This window comes from Schistocerca gregaria, chromosome X (assembly GCF_023897955.1).
Source record: "Schistocerca gregaria isolate iqSchGreg1 chromosome X, iqSchGreg1.2, whole genome shotgun sequence".
Classification (NCBI taxonomy): Eukaryota; Metazoa; Arthropoda; class Insecta; order Orthoptera; family Acrididae; genus Schistocerca; species Schistocerca gregaria.
In genome coordinates this window covers 716,568,592-716,584,424 of record NC_064931.1, presented here as the reverse complement: position 1 = coordinate 716,584,424, position 15,833 = coordinate 716,568,592, and the positions used below count along the sequence as shown (strand labels likewise).

The window sequence follows — 15,833 nt, the reverse complement described above, 5'->3', positions numbered from 1 at the left end:
CGACCTGTGGAATTTGGGAGGAGGACCATTCTGCCTTCCTGAAAAGGAGCAGGAAGTGAGACTCCCCGCATCACTTCATTTACCATTGACGTTAAGGTGTCACCAATGAGCGGCCAAAATTGAACATAGAACTCCTTAGGAATACCATCTAATCCAGGCGACTTGCGGGACTGCGATCCTGCAACAACATCATAAATGTCATCCTTCTGAAAGGGACGCAGAAAGGCGTCGTTTAATTGAGGAGTGACGACGCGAGGCAGCAAGGAGGTAAAGTCGTCAAGAGAGGTTTCCGCCGGGACATGAGTATCGTACAGATCAGTAAAATAGGTGTAAACGAAGTCAGAAATGTCACGGTGAGAGGTGAACACGCGGCCGTCAGCGGTTGTGAGGGAGGCAAGGCACCCACGTTTCCGGCGCGACCGTAAACGGACTAGATGGTAGAGTGACGTCAGTTCCTCTTGTAGAAGGGAACGTGGTTGAGACCTCGTCCGCAGGCCCTCCATTTGAATGCGTTTGAGCTGCAGCAATTTGGCTTTGATGCGCTGTATATCAGTAACCCGGAGGGGAGCATGCGTAGCACTATCGTACAGTTGACGTAAGACAGAATAGTAAAATTCTTGCGTTCGTCGATCTTCTGCCACCTTCGCAGCCCCAAAACGCATGAGAGCCCTACGGATGTGAGGTTTTGCATACAGTGTCCACCATGTCACGATAGACGGGTACCGGTCCATAGTACGAGAACAACGAGTCCAAATGTCCTCCAGGACGATACCAAGGGAGGTATCTTGCAAATACGCGATATTGAGCATCCAAGGAGGACGAAACAATTTTACCGGTTGTCGCTCGTAATTAAACGTAACGGCTACAGCGCAATGATCAGTAAAACAGGCTGGTATCACATCAACAGCCAGAAGTTGCCCACACAAGGAATCGGAAAGGTAAAAGCGATCGAGGCGACTGCTAGACGTGGGAGTAAAGTAGGTATGTCGCACAAGTGTAGGATAGCGAGAAACCCACACGTCACGCAGGTGCAAGGAGCGCACAAGGTCGTCGAGTTCTTTACTGAAATTAAAATTAGGAGACTGATCTACCGGCCGTAGAACACAATTGAAGTCCCCACCTAAAATTATCTTTGTCGGGGATTTACGAAGCAGGTAAATGACTTCTTCTTTATAGAAACTCGAGCGTGCGGTAGTACAACCCGAACCAGAAGGGGCATAAAGAAGGAGTAAACTGAGATCATAAAACGTGCACCCGATCCCCCTTCCACTGTCGAGTACTTCGAAATTCATCAACGGAATGCCTTCTCTATAAAACAAGGCAGTGCCCGTAGAAAGTTCGGAAGCGACATTAAAAAACGTCGAGAACCCAGGAATGGAAAACTGGTCGAATAGGACTTCCTGTAAAAAAACAACATCTGCCCCAGACTGATAGATAAACTGTCGCAAAGCGGCGAGCCGAAGCTCAGAACATATTCTGTTAATATTCAGAGTAAGAAATGTATATGCTTGCATGGAACTTCAACCTAGAAAGAAAAACAAAGATCGGTAGAGAGCCGTCAGCTGACGGAGCAGCATACAAGTAATCATACCAGAAACAAGCGCTGAACCACAGAGAGAAAAACTACGAAACAGAACCCTCATCTTCCCACTGCTTTTTCTTCGGCCGTGACGCGGCTCTCCGTGGCTGTTTACGGATTCGACTGCGGCTCCGCGGTGCCGACGCTGCAGCGTTCGGCTGCGTAGGAGCATCATGTAGACATTCCGTGTCAGATTGCGAGAGAGAGGCCTCTACATCCCACTCGTCCGCAGACATGGGTTCACGGTGGGACAGTTGGTGAATAACAACGGGATCCACTGGCTCTGGAGAATCAATCAGTTGTTTGATGGGAGGAGGCTGTGACCCAGAGGGGGCGACAGAAATTCTAGAAGGGGGATGCGAAACAGAGTCAATAGGAGAAGTGTCAGAGAGCACCGGAGAAGACACGTGGCAACCAGAAGCAGGTTCCGTCACGGGCGTCTCCGAAGAGGCTGCCACGGTAGCAGGAACAACGTCAGATAAGGTGTCAGGGAGCTTCTGCAAAGGCGTGATAGCACCTGTGGCTTCCTCATCCACGATTTCCGACTGAGAAAGAGAGTCCTTTACCGGAGGCCCATCGGAAGGGCGAGCCAATAAGGAAGATTCATCAGCCGCATCATCCTGTGTTCGCCGACGCTTGTTGTGAGAAATCAGCGCGGGAACATCGGAATTAAGGGCAGCAACATCCCTATTCAAGGATAACGGGGGAAAATCACGGCCGTTGTCGGGCAACGGATCACTGCGTCCCTCAGTAACAGTGAGCGATTCAGTCCGAGATCCTTGCGGGAGAAGATCAGCTAAAGTCAATTTTTTACGCTGTTCGTATGTAGGTTTTAATACCACCACACGCCGCGGACAATTAGTACGGAAATGACCAGTTTCATTACAATAATAACATGTTCCTTCCTGGCCACTGTATGTGATATGGACCCTATAACCACATACCTGTAGGTGAGAAGGAATAGGTTTTTTGACCACCATTTCCACCGACCGAATACCACTATATACCTGTAAGCGGTGCTGAGCAGACCAGCGTTCCTTTCGAATATGGCGTACGTCCCCATAAGGAAGCAAAACGGACTTCAGAAAAGAGTCGTCAACCTCGGGCGGAAGGTTAAATACCCGAACATTCGTATATATCACTTCTGCATTTGCCAAGAGAACCATACTAGTGGAACCATCACGGTGCGTAAAGGGTACCTGAGAACCATGACGAGAAAGTAGCCTATCAACCTGGAGCGGGTCAAGAAACTTAACAAAAAACACATATAATTCGCTGTCGAAATATGCGGTATGCACCTGATCAGTAGTGACCTTAACTGTATCGACTAACCAGTCATGTATCTCCAAAGAACCGGGCTGGACGTGACGCGTGGATTTGTCAAAGGTAAAACTGACTGTACCTGTACGCGGAACTTTCGTGGGAACCATGGTGGACATCACGGCGAGAGACGACGCCGCGACAGGAAGGGCCGCACGAACACCAAACACCAGCCGACAACCAGCGATGCGACGCGCACGGAGACCAACACGGCACTAAACTGACAGGAGGAAAACACGCTGCGCTACGGTAGAGGCGGAACTAAGAGCACGACCTAGTCGCCCGACGCGCGAAGCGAGAATGAAGCTGCCGAAGCACGACTCACGTCCGGTACTCACAGCTTTACTTCTGCTAGTATCCGTCTCCTACCTTCCAAACTTTACAGAAGCTCTTCTGCGAACCTTGCAGAACTAGCACTCCTGAAAGAAAGGATACTGCGGAGACATGGCTTAGCCACAGCCCAGGCTTTCATATCAGCGCACACTCCGCTGCAGAGTGAAAATCTCATTCTGGAAACATCCCCCAGGCTGTGGCTAAGCCATGTCTCCGCAGTATCCTTTCTTTCAGGCGTGCTAGTTCTGCAAGGTTCGCAGAAGAGCTTCTGTAAAGTTTGGAAGGTAGGAGACGGATACTGCCAGAACTAAAGCTGTGAGTAGCGGACGTGAGTCGTGCTTCGGTAGCTCAGTTGGTAGAGCACTTGCCCGCGAAAGGCAAAGGTCCAGAGTTCGAGTCTCGGTCGGGCACACAGTTTTAATCTGCCAGGAAGTTTCATATCAGCGCACACTCCGCTGCAGAGTGAAAATCTCATTCTGGAAACATCCCCCAGGCTGTGGCTAAGCCATGTCTCCGCAGTATCCTTTCTTTCAGGAGTGCTAGTTCTGCAAGGTTCGCAGAAGAGCTTCTGTAAAGTTGGGAAGGTAGGAGACGGATACTGGCAGAAGTAAAGCTGTGAGTACCGGACGTGAGTCGTGCTTCGGTAGCTCAGTTGATAGAGCACTTGCCCGCGAAAGGCAAAGGACCCGAGTTCGAGTCTCGGTCGGGCACACAGTTTTAATCTGCCAGGAAGTTTCATATCAGCGCACACTCCGCTGCAGAGTGAAAATCTCATTCTGGAAACATCCCCCCGCTGCAGAGTGAAAATCTCATTCTGGAACGAGAGGAATAATTATCAACGAAGTGAGGAAAGAGACAGATATTCTTAGCACGTAAACTTCATTTGTAGCATCGTCTGTTTTCATAGAGTCCTCAACCATCTTCAACTCCATAAGTCACTGATTTTATAAAGGTGTGACATAAAGTCAGGTCGGAGGCTAGTGACCATTATAGTAAACATGAATGGATCTAGTTAAGCATGGTAGGTAGCATAAAATTTCATACATCAGATGCAGCAGGATGTTTTTGATTATAAAGAATGCATGACGCGTTTCGAAAATATTCCCATCTTCAGAAACCCAAGTGCAAAGGTAGCACAAGGACAAGAGCGTTACCAGTTTTACGCACAACACGAGTAACCTGTCGCCTCATTCCACTTACATAATGGTAATGCTGTTCTCGTTGCACTACCTTTGCACCTGTATTTCTGAAGAAAAAGAATTCCCAAACACGTCATGCACACTTTTTGATCAATAAAACCATTCTTCTTCACCTGTTAAATGGTTTTTTATGCGAACTAGCCACCTTAAATTTAGATCTACGTATTTTAACTGAATTTCTTTACGATTGTCGATTTCATGCACCCTGGTTCGTTTCTCTCGGGAGACCTCTTTTGCCAAAGGCAGGCTTTCACTTGGATATATACTGATAAACTTGTACATACATTAAATTACTTTTCGCGTGACAATGTTGCTGCAGAAACTATACTGACACAACGGGAAACATTAACAGGCTAGCAGGACCCTACATACCTGACGAAATGTTCAGGCATAACTGGTAGGGCTGACAGAGAGAGTGAGAGCTCTCAAGGAAGATTACATATGTGCGGTAAACAGAGGGAACTGTGACTGTCCACCTTGAGTAGTGGCTTGACACATCACTGGTGGTGGAGGTGTGGGATCGAGAAATGTGGTGCATTTGTGAGACATACGACTTGTATTCGGAAGGATAGTGTTTAAAATGCTGGTGTGGCCGTCCCGACTTAGTTTTTCTGCTATTCCCTAAATCGCCTAAGGTGATCGACACCTTCAAAGCACAAGACCGATTTCCTTCCCCATTCTGCCACTATTAGATCTGGCACCTCATAATGACCTTCACGTCAATGGGACATTAAATGATAATCTTTCTTCGCTTCTTCCTGTGTCATACCTTTTGTATTCTGCCCACTCTTCCAATATAGAGGGCCTACGAAGCTGTTTTGTCAGATTCAAGCAAAACGTATTAATTGAGTTTATTAAAATAAGTTAAATTGACCATACTTAAGTTTGGGTATTCACAAAGGTGTGTCGCAAGGAAATGGCGACATGCAAATAATCAATTTCCTTCGGTATATACAATTTCAATGCAAGCAAAACAACACAGTTCGTAAGTGACTGATATAGCGTTTGTATGACGGCTCTTCTTCCATTCCGGCCGCGGCTAGGCGGCACGGTGCTTATACTCTCTTCGTGTAGATACCGCTCCTGTCTTGGTATGTCCTAATCAGCGTACTATTGGCTGACGTCGTCTCACAGCCCTCTCTGCTCCTCCGTTCTTGACTGTTGTGCCGGTGCTTGTCGCTACGCCGGAATAATACATGTTATTTTGGGTATTGCTATGTCAATAACAAGCTTGTTGTTTAGCCTTATAACGCCGTTCTATCCAGCAGATGCTGATAGTGACGTGCTTAAGTTTTTCGCTGCAGCCCTCATTTTCCCACGTGAAATAGTAAGCAGTTCCTATGTTTGTTTGTAGTCCTGTGGTGAATGTCGGGAAAATGAAGTATTGGTTTAGTTTCTCAAAAGTAACCAGCTGCTGCCTTTACTTTTCTTATCCTTAGCCCAGTGACAGAGAGCTGGTGTCTGTATGTTTTCAGTTAATGCATGAACGACTGTGACGTTAGCATTAGTCTCAGACTGACTGACTCTGTTCGATATCTATTTGTAGGCAATATTATTCTCTGGGGTGGACGTCGTTTGTATGTACAATAATTAGCGTCGCAAATTTGTGAGCCGTGGCAGCTCACCCATTGGTCGAGATACAGGTATTCTGCTAATTTTTTCGGTATAAGGGGGAGGATATTTGTTATATAGATGAATAAGTCAGCAAATCGATGTTATTTGTTGCTTGAATTCAAAAGTGGTGTCGACGTCATCTCCAAAACTATCTCTTGTACGTCAGCCAGAAGTTCACAGACATTGCTGTGTTTAAAGCCTCTCTGACTAATTAGCAGAAGTTTGTTGCTTCGTCATACTACAGAGTCTAACGAGAAAATTCTTTCATTTACTGACGTACTGCGTGTGGACGTCAGAGGGCTTATACGTATATAGCTGTGACTACTGTGTGATGGATACATGTCAGATGAAGTAGGATCATATTTAAAGAAGAAAGAATATGGTAGAAATTAGTAGCAGAGGGGCTGAGCAGCAAAAATTTTATATTACTGTCAGCGGCAATCAAAACATAATCGTATGCCGATTCCATATATAAAAGTTCAGTCTCTAAACAGTCTGTAGCGCTACCTCAGGAGGTTAGTAGAAGAAAACACTCAAGCACTTCCTATAAATGAATTTGATGTCAAGAAACATTTATTAGTTTGTTTTTCCTTCGTTGTTGTTAGATTCGGAGTGGATGTATGCCTCTATTTTACTATTGAAAGCACCTTTTAAAATCACACGGCCGTTTAAGATTTTCCGGAATTAGACGAAATTCTTGCCTTTTGCTATGTCTTAGAAGTATTATAGGGATGTTTAGATATTGGCATTCATGGAGGAACTCATCGAGACGGCTGTCAGAGATCTGGCATGTGCGTGCGCCGTATGGATCATAGTGCCCTCGGGAGTCTCCTGTCAAGATAGCTTTGTTGTATACGACCGCGAGCTCTGCCTGCACGTCCAGAAGAATACACTGGGAAGAAATACTCCATAGTGACGCAGTTGCCACAAGTTGGGTAGCCAGAGCAAGCAGGAAGGGACGTATTGACCGGACGCTAACAATCTGATGCTGCAGTATTTCCATACCTGAACAATTAATTACAGTTTCATCTTTACTGGAGTTCATTTTCAGTGCAGTGCAGTATGTAGCCATTCGTACAGAGGAGAATGGTAAGGATGCATAATTGTTCTTAGCGGCGTGTAGGGTACTGGAATTTTCAGGTGGAGATCGCCTCACAGGGTTCCCAGAGGACGGGTACATCCTGCATATCGTCATCTTTCGGTCTCTGAAGGGTGTTTCTTTGGCATTAGGGAAATGGTAGAAGCACAAAGACAGATCTTACCAACACAGCTAGTGGGAACAACATGGACTCAGGTCAGAGTTCCGAGAAAACTACGGGTGGATCCTTCCAGAAGGACTGCACCACGTGAAGGTCTGAGGGTTGTTCGACTGGCTCTGACGAACAGACAGATGACAACAGCTGGAATTTGGGCAGAGGCGCCACGCACAGTGCCATCTCGAACAGTAGCGACCACATTACTGGAAGTTCTTCAGCTGCCATGCGTCGTTTACCTCAGAGACCAAACCGAACACATCCGAGACTCTCACGCTGTAGAGTCAGAGTCCACTGAGATATTCAGTGGGATTCTCTATTTCTCAGAGACGAGTTTCATTTTTGTCTGTGGCGGTGAGATGGACGCCAAGCTGTCCATAGAAGACCTGGTGAAAGTTTACAGGAATCAGCTATTCTAGGCTCCCTTATCTCTCCAACTCCTGCGTCCTGATGAGTGACGCTATTGGATGTGATAAAAGGGATGATTTGGTAAATGTTGGAGGGAGGGTGAATGCTCGCCAGTACGCCAAGAATGGTAAACCCTGTTGTCATACCTTTCATCATAGAGGGTAACGGGCGATATATTTAAACACGATAATGCAGGTCACGCAATGCAGTACACACTTCAAACGCCTTGAGGATCATATGGCCGATTCACTGGTGTGTCTAGTCCTCTGATTTGTCAGCCACAGAGCATGAGTGGAATGCGATGAGAAGAGTCGCACTTTCATTCCTGCGTCCTGTAGGCAAGGAGTTCCTGAAGATAACATTTGCCGTTTGTTTGCTTCCACGACTCAAAAAATACAGGAGTATATTCATGCCCGTGCGGGTCACACATCATAGGGATGTTGATGGTGGACATCAGTTGCGAATGGAGAGAAAGTTTAATCATTCAATACCCGTTTTATAATGAACATCTCCACAAAGATTGATCCATATCGGTCTTGTGCTTCATAGTGTAACACTTTCCATTTTCTTTGGTGCAGAACAAATGCAGGGTAAAAAGTATTTATACTGACAAACTCTTGGAGGTTGCAGGGGACATCAAAACAAATATTTTTCCCTAATGACATTTTTTCCTATGAGATTTATTTAAACCGGTGGAGGCCGTATTACGCTCTTTAGTTGTTAGAGGTCGCATTACGATCTTTAGTTGTTAGAGGGCGTATTACGCACTTTAGTTGTAGGCAACTGCTGTCCACCAGTGTAGTAGTGCATTGTCTCTGTTTACTAATGGAGTGACACACGTGGAGTCAGTACAGTGATATGGTTGGTGCGTACTACGTATCGCACCACAAGGGACGAGCTCCACAGCGGGTCTATCAACAACAGTATCCTAATCGCCGTATCCCGCATCATACGACCTTCACTGCTGTGTACCAAGGTCTGCGTGAGACCGGGTCATTTAGCAGATTACCTGGACAGGGATTCTGTCGCACGGTAAGAACGCTGCAATTTGAGGAAGCTGTCTTGCAGCATGTCCAGCGGGATCCTTCAATCAGCACTGCACGTAACATGGGGACGAATCAGACGAATGTAAGAACAGTCCTTTGAGAGAAATTGTTACGTCCATTTCACTTAAAGCGTGTCCACAACCTGGAACCAGTTGATTATCCACCCAGGGCACAGTTTTCACAGTGGTACCTGGAACAGTGTGAAATGCATCCTACATTTCCATCCTCTATGTTGTTTACCGATGAAGCAACGCTCGGGTGTGATGGAGTCTTCACCAGGCACAATTCGCATGTTTGGAGTGAGGATAGCCCACATGCCACAGTTACTAGCGCTCATGAAGTGCGGTTCTTCGTTAACGTGTGGGTCGGTGTTGTTGGGGATTGTTTAATTGGGCCGTATCTGCTACCTAGGCCATTAAATGGCAGGCCCTATTACAATTTTCTCGCCAGAGCATTGCCAGAATTGTTGAAAGACGTCCCGCTCCCTACAAAACAACGCATGTGGTTCCAACATGACGGGGCGCCGGCACATTTCAGTCGTTGTGTGGGTCGATTCTTGGACCGACGGTTCCCAGAAACGCGCATTGGCAGACGTCGTCCTGTCCCATGGCCTGCTCGATCCCCAGATATGTCCCCTCCGGACTTTTTTGTGTGGGGAGAGATGCGAAACCTTGTTTACGCAACTCCTGTTGCATCAGAAGAGGATCTGGTTGCCCGGATAGTAGCACCAGCAGGAACAGTTCAGGATACTCCTGCGGTGTTTGCCCGTGTCAGACAGAACATGATCCGACGGTGTAACCTTTGTTTACTTGTCATGGAGGCTTTTTTAAAAATCTACAGTAAAGCAGGACAGTCTTAGTTTTCTTACTTGCCATTTTTTCCTGCTGAGAAAGATTCAATGATTTTTCAAATTTGTCTGACTAGGACCAATCTGTTAGTCTCGCTCATTGTTGTATTTCGAAGAACGGGCAAGGCACTTCTTTCTTCTCAGCTCCACAAACGAATAATGAAAGTTTTGTGATAGCGCAACAAATAGGACTAGTGCTAAGCATTGTGATGTGGGGGCAAGGGCGCCTCCAGCGTACGCGTAAGGCCGGCGAGCGAGTGCCGCAAGCACCCGACTGAGATGTCCAGCGGCGGCGGTCGAAGCTAATGTGATCGCTGTCGCTGAACGCGGTGGGTGCCTCCGACAGGTGTCGCACCTCTTTAATTACGCAACCGACACGGGCGACGGGGTGCGGCAACGCCACGCTAGCCAACAGCCACAGCCTCCAAACGACAGTACAGGCCTCTTAACGTCACGTTGCTGAGATCACGGGTCCGTTCCTAACACAAATCATCCACTTTCCCCAAGGAAGAGGATCTTCGTATTGAATAACTGATGGTATGGGTTTTATTTCTATATGCCACTTACGTTCCATATGCTATCTCGAATTACTTCCCGTTATTACACACTTTTGGCCAATACTTACGTATGCATTGTTACTTTCAGGTATATACAGTGTGATAATGCCACGTCTCGGTCGGTGAATGATTCCAAACCAGGTAGACAGGCATTCTCACATCGCTCGATTGCAAGAGTAAACCATGCACTTCCAGTACTTCCTGTGGCAACGTCGAGACTGAAATTAACTCGACATCCACGGAAAAAATCTGTCCATTCAATATCACACTTTGTGCAGTTCCATTTGTGCCAAGTTTACTCTCCAGGTTTAATATGTGCTTGTAGACTGGCATGCGATGGCGACGTTACCGATAGACACGTCGACGTGGCATAGTGCTTCAATGCTGTTGCAGATATAGCTCAGAGCGGAATGATTCCCCTGGTCTGCGTTGGCCGCTTTTATACTAAGCGCATAACCTTCATTACGTAAGTGCGGTGATAACGGACTTCGCCGCTGCGAGGGCCGCCGCGGGAGCGTTTTCCCGTAGCTGGCGAGCCGGCCAAAGCGGGTTGCATCATGCAGACTCGCAGGCGTTAAGCGGCCAACGCGGCATTATGTTTTCGATTTTTTTTTTTTAATTGTTGCATCCTTGAGCACCCGTTTACCAGATGTACGTCTAGCGATTGTTGTGCTGACGCTACAGAAACTTGGCACAAATTGAACTGCACAAAGTGTCATATTGAATGGACCGATTTTTTTCCGTGGATGTCGAGTTAATTTCAGTCTCGACGTTGCCACAGGAAGTACTGGAAGTGGATGGTTTACTCCCGCGGCTGCCCTCGCAGCGGCTAAGTCCGTTATCAGCGCTCTTATGTAATCAAGGGAATGCGTTCAGTATAAAAGCGGTCAACGCAGACCAGCGGAATCATTCCACTGTGAGATTCTGCAACAGCATTGATGCACTATGCCTCGTCGGCGTATGTATCGTCAATGTCGGCATCGCAGTCTACAAACACTTAATAAGCCTGGAAAATAAACTTCGCACAAATCTAAATGCACAAAGTGTCATATTCAATGGACCGATTTTTTTCCGTGGATGTGGAGATAATTTCAGTCTTGACGTTGCCTCGGGGAGTACTGGAAGTTGATGGTTTACTCTCGCTATCGTTCGATGTCAGAATGCCTCTCTATCTGGATAGGAATCATTCGCCTACCGAGACATCGCTTACAAGACGTGGCATTGTGGAATAGATGCTAAGTCTCAATCTAGACCTAGTTATGTATACAGTACTATGCCTTTTACATTGTATACTCGCTCTTGTCGTAAAGTTAATAATGATGAAGTAAAGTCGTCATAACTTCTAAATGGTTTGCGTTAGGAAGTTAAAACTGCACGGTTCGCCGCGGGCCAGAACGGTTATTAGTACACTTATGTTAAGTGATGAAGCCCACTTTCATTTGGGTAGGTTCGTCAATAAACAAAATAGGCACATTTGGGGGACTAAGAACCCACATTTCGCGATCGGAAAGTGTCTTCACCCTCAATGGGTGTCTGTGTGGTGTGCAATGTCCAGTCACGGAATAATCGGTGCAATATTCCTTGTTGGCATTGTGACTACCGAACGGTACGTGGAGGTTTTGGAAGATGATTTCACCCCCAATTATCCAAAGTGATCCTGGTTTCGACAAGATGTGGTCCATGCAAGACGGAGCGCTACCCAATCGAAGCAGTGGAGTGTTTGATGTCCTGGAGGAGCACTTCTGGGACCGCATTCTGGCTCTGGGGTACCCAGAGGCCACTGGCATGGGCCTCGATTTGCCGCCATATTCTCCGGATCTGAAAATATGTAACTGCTTTTTGTTGGGCTGTATGAAAGACAAGGTGTACGGCAATAAGCCCAAAAACAACTGCACAGCTGGAAACAGCCATTCAGGAGGTCATGGACAGCATTGATGGTCCGACACTTTAGCGGGTCATGCACAATTTTGCTATTCGTCTGCGCCGCATCATCGCCAATGATGGCAGGCATATCGAGGATGTCATAACCTAAATAGAATATCTGTAGTGATGTTTACATGTTGAATAAAGTGTGTACAAGCTTTAGTTTGTACTTAATTTACGTTTTTCTCATATAATTTAATAATTGTCACCCTGTATATGATACAACTGACCTCATTACTGACGCAATTACGATTTTAATCCTCAAAACGTACTCTACAGTGCATTTCTTTACATAATGAGCCATTTGACAGTCGTTAGAACCCACTTAGCCTAGACCAAAACAATTTCAAAATTAATCAAACTCTTAATGTGCAACATACATTTATTTTGTGACTAAATAAGAAATGGCGCTGTATGTTCACGATACAAAATTTGTAAATTTGTGGTTAGATCTTATAGGACCAAACTCTTTAGGGCATCGGTCCCTAAGCTGACATACTACTTAATGTAACTTAAACTGACTTAAGCTATGCTCAACACACACCTATGCCCGAGGGAGGATTCGAACCTCCGACGGGGGGGGGGGGGAGGGGGGGGGGGAAGGGGGGGCGAGTTCACCATACAGCAGATCACTATAAAGTGTAGGCGATATTTAGCGTCATACATTGCGAAGATTCTATCACATAGATTTGGGAAGTAGACGTTACCAGGAAAGACGAACCTTAAATATTTTAAAAGTTACTTCAGAGATATATAAGTCGAATAAAGACATATTTTGCCGTTCGATACGTGATAATTTGTAGTAGGCACATAAGATCTTGTTTACTAGCACCCACACAAAAGTGGCTTTAAAATAATTCTTTAAAATTACAGTTACCCTGTGGTACTGTAAGTAGTAATGCTGAATTATTAAGATCTTCAATATGAATCGATTGCTACTTATACCACGACTTTCTAAGTTTCTAGGATTCTTGCAAGTAGCGGTTTTCACCTTTCCAGCAAGTGGATTCGATCTAAACAAAGTGAAGAGGAAGGAATAGCATTTCTTCAGTCCATAATCAAAGCCTTACTTCAGTATTTCATAGCCAGACAATATGCTTATCGTCTAAATCCGGATAGTACTTGTTACACGGCAAGTATGAAAACTGACGTCCATGTAATGGTAAGGGGAATAGTTTTACTCATCACCCAATGCTGAAAAATACATAATGGTAAATTAGGCCGCATCAAAGCAGTCATAAAACTAATGAGTCAGAAAAAAAGGATGTTTAGAAAATTATCGAATACAGTCCGAGAATTGATTATCGTTATGCGTAAGTTGGGTAACAAATAATTTGAAGAGTCACGGTTGGCTTTATTTACATTACACTTGCCTCGTGTACAGGGAAAACAATATTTTCACAGCTTTCACAAACGATAAAAACAAACCACTGTGTAAGAGCGCCTGTCAAATCTCCTCTGAAGCAATAAAGCCGTGACGTTTCAGAGATTTCGCATGAGGCACTCAAAGGAATTTTTTCTGTACGCACATTCACACAGTTGTGTGTTCAATCCATTTTCTGACAGGAAAGCCTCTGAAACGTTATTTCTGATTCATCTTTTATTACTTCCTCTCATGTCATAACCTAACAGCGGTGACCTGAAACAGCTAATCTGCTGTTCTCCAGCCGTGTAAACGCATTTTTTAAACGCTACATAATTGCCGTGTTGGAGAATATCGTGATATCTAACAGCTATTGCTGATATGTACCTAAGGTTCAGTTTCTATTTTATTTATATAATGTTTTATATGCTCAGCACACAATGAATATATAAAGGTCTTATGTCTTCATCGCTAGATGACGTCGCTTGTTATCAACTATTCTCTTATGTCTCTATACTAAATGTCTTACGTGCTACGTTAAACAGTATGTGTTACGGAGATTCTTATGCAGTAACGTTGGCACAATCATTTTAATCCTGTCTTTCTACAATGATATTGTAAATTTCGAGTTTTGCTCAGTCGGAATTGGTGGACTAGCGGTAAAGGACTTGCGTGGAGATTGAAAGGTCACGAGATCGAATCACACTCCGATCAAGAATTTTTCAGTCTTCCTTTAACGTAGCGTTTAACTTTCAATCATGTGCAATTTCGTCAAAGGCGATACGTGGCTCGGGTTCTAAGTTTAACTCCAGGTAGCGTTCATATGGTTTGATAGATTAGGGACAAGCAAGTTTCCAAAGCGGTGTCCAATTGAAAGACTAGCAGGCAGGATTGAGACACACGAAGTAATTACTACCTTCGCTTCGTGTTATTTTGTTATGTAAAATTATGAAGATGACTCTATCCACATTCGACAGCGATAGTTACACCAGTGACTGTTCTTCTGTAAACAAACGAACGAAAAAGTATTCTCTGGCTTACTAAAACTCTATAAAAGGTAAAAAACTGTTAAAATGTTTGAACGCTATTAAATTATTATGGGTAGGTTAGCTCTAGCTGTGTGGCATTTATTGTTTATATCACTTGTGTGGTTAATTGTGTGTACGGTAGTGATTTGGAGGTGGTGAAAGTGTGAAATCATTTCTGAAACATCATTATAGATGATGACGATAAAAGGTAGCTTCAGGTGGGAGAAAAGTAGTAAAGGTGGTTAAAACAAACAACAAGTGGCGAAAAGTACTACAGGCTGTGACGAACTACAGGCAGCGGAGAAAAGTTACAGGAAACGATGCAAATCTACTGGCAGCAGTGAAAAGATAGTGAACGCGGTACCGTCCATTTGGTTCAAGTGTGATTCAATGTGTAAGCTGTAGCACTGGGTGGCCGCTAATGTATGTAGAATATCTGCTAAGTATGGACGACTGTGTGTGCGGGAGGGGGCGAAGGGGAAGAGACAAGTCGGAGGAGAGGGGAATAGGAGTCTTATCTGTGGAGTGGGATGACATATTGGTACTAAATCAATGTTTTGGGCGGCCTTATAAAAAAAATCGCCGGTACTAAGTACGTGTGAGGAACAGAAGGATAGACCGGCTACTGGAGCGTACATACGAGTAGTGACCACAGCACGAGATCCACAGTGCTGATCGTCCACATTCCAGGGAACACAGTTACTCCAAACGGAGCCCAGTCTAGCGCACTCGTCAAACGACGTGACTTATGTGGCTGTTTGCCTAATCAAAAGCTATGGGAGTTTTGTCCCGTCTCTCCACCTTAACCCTGCTCACCAAGATGCCATCTCCTTGGCCTAACACCAACAGTGCTGGCAAAGTTTACGTGCTCTCAGAATCAGCTCTCGTTGGCCTCTCCCCTCATTTTTAATACGGCCAGACGAGAAATACGGTGGCTGCTGTCGACTACTATGTATCTCTGACATATTTTTTGTTCCGTTTTCTCTCTGGCGTACTTCTTAGATATTTCGAGTTTCTGTTGACAGATATGTTCTAACAGATTTTTTTGTTTCGGTAACTTCTTAGGTTCCCTATTCTATGAAGTGGGATCACGTAGGGTGGAAAACAAACATTGTTCGTCTACGGTTTATGTAAGTAATGTCTAGTCATTAGTTACCAATTACATTTTTACATATTGATTTACGACTTATTAAAACATATTGTCTCCATCGTTGCAGTCCATGCGAGAAGATGGAATTACGTTGTTCCAAATTCGTTCGTAAAAAATAAAATATCATTAGGTCATTATCTGCTACGTTGGTTACGGAAGCGTCAACCATACGAGCACCAACAATTTGCCTAAGCTGGAATTGACTTACCTCCG

The 15,833-nt window shown here is 45.1% G+C and overlaps 1 protein-coding gene across 1 annotated transcript in view; it reads right to left on the bottom strand.

Annotated features, from left to right (window-relative positions):
- LOC126299396 (uncharacterized) overlaps positions 1–15,833 on the bottom strand; it is a 1,761,671-nt gene that overhangs the window by 1,657,346 nt on the left and 88,492 nt on the right. The gene's annotated exons all lie outside the window — the stretch shown is intronic.